The sequence below is a fragment of the Brassica rapa genome, unplaced genomic scaffold (assembly GCF_000309985.2).
Source record: "Brassica rapa cultivar Chiifu-401-42 unplaced genomic scaffold, CAAS_Brap_v3.01 Scaffold0015, whole genome shotgun sequence".
Lineage (NCBI taxonomy): Eukaryota > Viridiplantae > Streptophyta > Magnoliopsida > Brassicales > Brassicaceae > Brassica > Brassica rapa.
The window spans coordinates 187501-195652 of NW_022609961.1; positions in this window are offsets into that span (position 1 = coordinate 187501).

Consider the following 8152-nt stretch of genomic DNA (forward strand, 5'->3'; position numbering starts at 1 on the left):
TGTGTGTAGAAAGGCAGTTTCATGGGCACTGAAGGGGGAAGTGATGCACGACCCTGTGATGGTGTTTGTGTGACACCCGTCACCTCCTGTCTGGAGAACAGCGTGCCACCAACATTGTCTCATAACACAATAGCCCATATACACGACTCAACTCACTCTAAGCCCAAATAAAAATCCGAATAAAAAGCCTAGTAGCACCAATCCATCCAAATATCATATACTCGTCAGTCTCACCTGAAATGGGTAAGAGAGAGGGGTGAGTAACGGGGAAGTCACTCAGTGAGGTATGGGATAATAAACCCGAAGTCCATGGACCCGGACAGAGCACTCCGAATAAATATAATTTAATCCTTACACGATGCAAACACGGTACCTAAAGTACCCAAAGATCACACAATAGTCTTAGTGAGGTGCACACTCGCTGCCCACTAACAGGCCAAAAACACTACCGAAAAGGTGCTCGGTTCATACACACACCGAACAAGTGCTCGGTAACACACACCCGTAGATGATTTATCGACCTCCTGGGTTACCCATCAACCGATCGACTATAGCTGACCGTAACCTCCACACAATCCGGCATACATAAGTCCGTCTCTGTATCCATCTCAAACAATCACATAACTCTTTATAAAACAACTATTTTTATATACCAATTTTAAATGAAACAATCATTGTTGAATCCACTAACATCCTAGTTCTGGTTTAAGCAAAGAACCTAAAAACAAAACAAGCAATGACAGACTCGATTTCACTCAGACAGAACATATTAGAAATAAATTATACTTATTCGAAGTCCTAAGCCGTGTAAGAGAAGCTCGGGAAAAGACCCTCACCTTAGCCAAGCTCGGAGATGAATCGGGAAACGCTCACGAAGAGATGTCTCGGATAATAACACTTTCAAAGATTTCTTCATAATATTAATGGCGTTGACTAAGACATGATCCATTCGCACTTCTTATGCCTTCTTTTTACGTGATGCACGTGAACTCCAAATCTAGGTTGAAAGAATGCATTAAGCCCATGCAAGACACACTTAGGATTACATACAATAATGTTGCTTGTAACACAAGAAACAAAAGAGGAGACTCCATAACCTTCACGGCTTTGACTTGCGATGATGGATCTTGAACTCCGGTGACATGAGTGCATGTCCAGTGACTCGCCATTGATGACGGTGTAGAACGGCAATGGAAATATGATGACGCGTTGGCTCCGACTCTTCTTCACGTCTACACATCTCGTACTCGGTACATAACGTCAACGAGGTAGTTGTGATGGCCTCTCACAAGACAATGTTTCATCTCTAGTGGAGGAAGAGTCGTGGTGGTGATCCATGATGGATGGTGGCACCGATTACCATGTTGGCGGTTCTTGGCGTGAGTGTTGATGACGATAACAGCGAGGCCCTTTTTAAGGTTACGGGAATGAGAGAAAGATGAGAGATAGAGAGGTGGTGCAAGGTGGAACCTTAGCCTCTCACACGATCCAAATACAATGACGGCTAGGTTGGGAAGAAGAGGATACGTAAACATATATGTAACGCATTTAGGTAAGGTAAAATAGGTAATTGGGTTTGATTTAATTATTTTTATTAAACCAAAACTGGTTAAGGAAAACCGGGTCGTTACAATTCTTCCCCACTAATAAGGATTCGTCCTCGAATTCAAATCCTGAGCCGACTGTCCAATACCATCCAAAACAACTCTGAATAATTAATCTTCATCTGAGTTTTAGTCTCATATGTTTCCTCATGGATCATATCTCTCTCCCATTGAACTTTGATCAATATGATCATCATTTTCTGAACCTCTTTCACTTGTCGATTTGTAATATATAGTGCCTGGCAAAGTACATATAATTCCTTTTTTCCCATATCACTTATAGGCTGCTGCAAAATAAGCTCTGGCTCCTTCACGACATTTCTTAAACTGACACATTGAACACGCCGTGAAAATTTGACAACTCTGTTGATAACTGTAATCTATAAGCCGCTGCGCTGATCCGCTCCACAATGGGGTACGATCCAACAACTCATCAATACGCGGAAGGGATACTTATCCTTAAGGGTCCCTTTGTTCAGATCTCTGTAGTCGATACAAATTCTGAAACTCTCATCTTTCTTCTTTACAAAAATAATGATGCTCCCCACGGTGAAGTACTCGGTCTGGTAAAATCCATGTCTAGTGAATCTTCTATATGCTCTTTCCACTCGGTCATCTCTGCTGGCCCTAATTGGTATATAAAATCGTGAAACCGGTGTCATCCCTGCTCCAACTCGATCGTAAGAACATTTCCTATGGCTGGTAATGATCCTTTTAAAGGCTCAAAAACATCCTCATACAATGTAATATCTGAAAGATCATGTAGCTCATGCTGTCGGTCATCCTTAACCATCAAAATGTTCGTCGAAAATCCATCTGCTCCTATATCCAATAACTCCTCAGCATGTGGCATGCATGCAATAAGAACTCCCATCAGCTCCAGCAATATCAACTCTTGCCCTCAGGCAATCCAACACTACTCAATGTCGTGGTAGCCAATCCATCTCAAGGATGACATCGCATAAACTCAGCTCAATCTCTGACGAATCTCCAAATAACCCGACCTACATGCATAAATGGTACAACTCGTATATAAATAGCTCCCAATGTCATATGTCAGCTGTCCGAACTGACACACCTCTGAAATGAACAACAATGCCAAAAACTGGCAAACAAAACTAAGAGTAACGCCAATATCAACACAACGCAAGCTTGTAAGATCGCTACGTAGCGACCGGGCTTGAGCCGAAGTTCGGTCGCTGTGTAGCGATTGAACTCTTCCGAACATCGACAGACATCAATCCATGCATTCTCGTCAAATCTTCGAACGCTATCTCCCGAAGACCATGGCAATCTCAGTCCATGTTTTCCGCTATTCCAACTCATCGATCAAACTTCGCGGATGAGAAACCGCGGAAAATTCGTAGTAAACGTGTCGAGTCGGAAGACGGCCCAAAGGGACCTAAAACACGACTCGAGGCCCATCCTACGATTTCCTAACCCAAAGCCCGTAAACCGCAGCACGGTTTACTCTTGGCCCACAAGGAAGGATAAATGTATGTTTCCGCGGATAAATACGGAAGTTTTGAAGATAATTGTGAAGATCGGGAAAAATGGAGTATCTCCATTTTTATGCTATGACGGCTTAAGGGCAGAAGAGTAAAAGTGTAAACCGACCTTGGAGCCAGTATATAAGGAGTCCTAGGCGAGGAGCATGGAGGAGAACTTTTCAGAGCAAACTTAGCACCTAGAGCAATTTAGGCAATTTTCCGTTTTTGTTATTTCGAGCTGCGACTCAATTAGGTTTAGCCGTTTTAAGGTTACTAGAACTAGGAATCTCGCCGACAGCTCTCGAGCCCAGGCTTATACCTTGTTGTAAACGCTCGTACGCAAATTCGGAATAAGATCTTCTTTGCTCTCTTTTTTTATTTCTTATTCTTTATCGTTGTTATTCTTGTATTCTGATTGCTTGACGTGTGGTAATTAGCAGATATCCGGGTCCTCTGGGAAATTAGGCTTTTCCTAGTTTTCTTATTTAAACGGAAATCGACAGTGCAAATTTCGGTTCCCACAGTTTGGCGCTAGAAGGAGGGGGGGTACGGATCAATCTAACCCGCAAAAGCCACACAACTCTCAATCAGACATGTCAACTAACGACACGGATAACGTGCAAACTCCTCTTAACGGAGGCAGCGGCACCGATCTTTTCACTCCAGTAGCGGACGTATCCGCGGCCAACGCGCAAGCCAACGCCGCGACGCTCGAGGAGTTTCAAAAGATGTTCGCCACCTATGAAAAAAGGTCGAAAGAACAGGATAAGCTCGTGAATACCTTGACCAAACAGGTTGAAACCTTAACGGCAAGGACCCAAGCAATCCGTCCCTGCGGAACCACCAAAATCCGCGGGAAGAGGCTCGACTTCGCCACCCCACTCGATAGAGCAGGAGTCGCGCGGGAACGACCTTCTGGTCAAAACCCTAGCGAGAAATCTCCCATCAAAAAGGAGAACCCTGAAAGTCTTCCACCCCCTGCAAAGGACTCGTAGGATAACGAAGCCGAACACATTGACCTGGATCCTAGCGATGTCTCCAACGATACCGACGAGGATGTCGACAGACATCCAAGAAGGACCAGAAGCCGATCCGCTCGGGAAGGCTCCCCGTTCGAAAAACCAATGACGGAAGAAGAGGAAGTCGCCTATTGGAACGAACAAGAGGAGCTGGCCGAAAAGCAAACCGAGCTCACTCGCAGTAAACGCCGACAAGCTTGGAAGTCCACTGACGTGACATCGGATATCCGCGATCTTCGTGATTACATCACCAAGACTGCGGCAGAAGTGAGAGCCGTAAAGTCTCAAATCCATCATGCTACTAGTGCTGCCCCCGAGATCGATCGACTGTTGGAAGGAGCGCGAAAGACCAGTCGAATTTTGGACATGAGGGTGTCCGATCTGGGAAAAATCAAAGTACCGAAGTACGATGGTACGACTGATCCAAAGCGCACCTTCAGGCTTTCCACATCGCGATGGGAAGGGCAAGACTGAAGGACGGCGAAAAGGATGCCGGCTATTGCCGCCTGTTTGTCGAAAATCTTGAAGGATCAGCGCTAGAATGGTTCGCACGCCTTTGTCGCAAAACCATCGGGAGTTTTCGACAGCTCGCATCGGAATTCCTTAAACAGTATTCTGTATTCATAGACAGAGAAACTTCCGATGTTGATCTTTGGAGTCTCTCCCAGAGGGAAGACGAACCCCTCCGTGAGTTTATCAGTGGTTTCAAGCTGATAATGTCCAGGGTCAGCGGGATAAGCGACAAAGTGGCCATCAACGCGCTGAGAAAGACGCTCTAGTACAAGTCGAAATTCAGAAAGTGGATAACTCTCGACAAACCGTGAACGATCCAGGATGCCCTCCACAAAGCAACGGACTACATCATAGTCGAGGAAGAAACTAAACTCTTATCGCAAAACATAAGGCGGCAAGACCACCCTCGAAAGACGTAGATCCGAAAGAAAAAGAAAAAAAGAACTCTCGTAATGACAAGTACGTCCATCACGAGGGGGAAGATCTCCAAGGGGCGCATAACTATGCAATCAATTTGGATCAAGGCCGGACCACGGGCAACACATGGACTCGCAATCAAGGGTATGACGAAAACACCTTCTGCGAGTTCCACCAATCCTGAGGACATTCCACGACTAACTGCAAAGTCTTGGGAGCAAGACTGGCCACGAAGCTACTCACTGGAGAGCTCTCGAAAGTAACTAGCATCAAGGATCTCATCCTCGATTCTGATCGCCCTCCAAAGACGGATAGAAATCTGCCCGCCAAATAATCCCCTCAACGAAACCAACCTGGGGATAAACGCGGTAGGAGACCGGACGACAAGGGAAACAATAACAATTGTCGCAGAGTTAATATGATCATCAGAGGATCACAATACTGCGGTGATACTGTATCGGCCATCAAGGCTTACCAACGGAAGGCAGAGTCGAGTGCAAATTGGCCTACATGGTCTCCTCCTCGAGATGGCCAAAATTATTTGATCACTTTCACAAAGGAAGAAGCCGGCGGAACCGACCAACCTCACTGCGACGCGCTCGTCATAGATCTCGTCATACGAGATTTAGAAGTCGGAAGGGTACTCGTCGACACGGGAAGCACGGTCAACGTAATCTTCCGCGATACTCTCAAGCGGATGAACATCGAACTCGGAGAAGTGATTCCGACGCCAAAACTACTCATGGGTTTTTCAGGCGAAGTATCGATGACTCTTGGATCAATCCAATTGCCAGTCATGGCCAAGGAGATCACGAAAACCGTCGAGATTGTGGTAGTCGATCATCCCGCTATCTACAACGTGATCATGGGAACCCCATGGCTCAACGCCATGAAGGCAGTTCCGTCAACTTACCACCTTGGTCTCAAATTCCCAACGCCAAGCGGAGTTGCGGCCATCTGAGGATGCCAAAAACAGTCGCGGCTATGCTTCCTCGCAGAACACAAGTTAAGGCAAATCACGACTTCTGCAGCTGTAAACGGCAAGCGCACGAAGATAGATCGATCTTCGACCAAAAGCGCCCCGGGAAAAGACGAATTAAAATCGTCTACCGACGCAAACACATCGGACGTCGAAGCTCGACACAAGTCCGTAGCCCACGCTACAACTCAACCGGAACATCCAGAAAATAGCGTTCACCCAGCCACGATCGACACGGTCAAGGCGGACATCGCGACATCTACCGCCGAGTAAGAACACTCGCGGCATGAAACAGAACTACGAGATGGCTTGATCCTCGAAAGGGGTACGTAGGCAGTTCGTCGAAAGACGAATTCAGCTATCCCCCTCTCTAAAAAGGGGGGGGGGAGTGGGTTCGTATACTCGTATACTCCCACTTAGAAAAATCTTCATTATTGTAATCGAGTTTTTAGAAACTTCAAAAACTTTTACTACAATATACGTTGTCCTTTTTATCGAAAACGTTTACGCTTCAGTAAAACACAAAAGAAACTTTCAGGACACGCCTAAAAACGTTAAGACTCTTGTCTGGCGCCCCATCCGGCCCAAAAATCGTAAAGATTATCATCTTTCAAACACACAAAGACACAAGTATAATCCCCAAAACAACTGCGAGGTGTCGCAAAAGTAAAAATTCGAGGATAATACTAACAAATTGTCCGAACGCGACTACCAAACATCTTATACCCCGTTCGTCGATTGGCCCGGACGAACACGCTAGCCGTCTTAAACAAACGCAATTCGATCACTCTTTTGATCTTCCAAAACGTCCAGCACAAGGTCAAAAGCGCGCTACAACAAAAATCCGAAATTTTGGTTTAGCACTTCCAGTTGACTCTGAGAAGATGCTCGATTCGTACCATACAAGTCATATAAGTCGAGAACCTATCGCGGACTTTAAATCGGTACGTGTCAGGAAGAAATCGCAACAGGAAAAACGATAGCCGGCTAGTCACCGCACAAACCTTAACCGAAAGTAAACCTAGGTCTTGCCCTAAACCCAGCGCACTGGTCTCTAACATCTCAAAGACATGATATCGAAAGATAAGAGATTCTTAAACCATGCCTCTATGTTTATGTTCGACACCTTCAGCACCCCCGCAGAGTTCACATCTCGCGGAAGAACTTTCGAAACAGATCTCGAATGAAACATTTCACAATCGAAGAAGGTATGAGACGACAACTCATCACCTTCCTCCCCACTATTCACAAACTCATAAAAAGCGTTATCCGATAATCGTACTATAAAAGAAAGCCGCGGAGCGGCAGGGATTCAAAGCCACACACGGCCAGTCCCAAAATACAAACAAGGCCATTCAAGGCCGAAACATAAAAACATAAAAAAAATCTCTCGCAAGAGATCTAACCCAAGTCACCCTCAGAACTTACGCCCCCTCTTCACCCGCTGCCTCGTCCGAGCCTGGAGCCGCGCCGCTTCCGTTCTCTCCGACCATCGGGTCTTTCCCCTCTGGGTCTTCTGAACACGTCGGAAGGAAGCACGCGGATTTCAGGTCGGCCAGGATGAGACCAAAATCTCCATCCTCGGCCGCCATATCTCCCTTGCAGCCGGACAGTCGGGCCTCTTTGGCCTCCAAGCTCGGGGGAGTCTCACTTTGGAACGACCGAATCACGGCCATCCTGCCCTCAATCGTCGCCAAAGCGAGATCCCTGCTCCGGATACACTCGAGGGAACCCCGGGAAGCAGAAATCTTCGCCAAGCGAGCTTGAAACTCCGCACGAAGGGCATCCGTAGCCTCTTGGATCCTGCAGCGCGCTAGTCCCGCGTCACTCTCGATCTGACGCTAGAGTCGACGCACCTCCGAGGATTTGGCCTTCCTGGCCTTCTTTTCCTTAAGCAAGGAACTCGGCGTCTTCCCAAGGTCCCTCTCAAGCTCTCCTATCGCAACCTCGAGCTTCGACACTTTCACAGAGTGAGAGTCCTCGACAGCCGTCAACATGGCCTTGGTTTCGGACCATCTCCCCTGAAGCTCCACCAACTCCCCGGAAAGGCGACTGGTCTCAGAACCACATTCGCTGATCATCCCATCGATCAACGATATGAACTGCAAACGGTGAGAATTCGTAAGACTA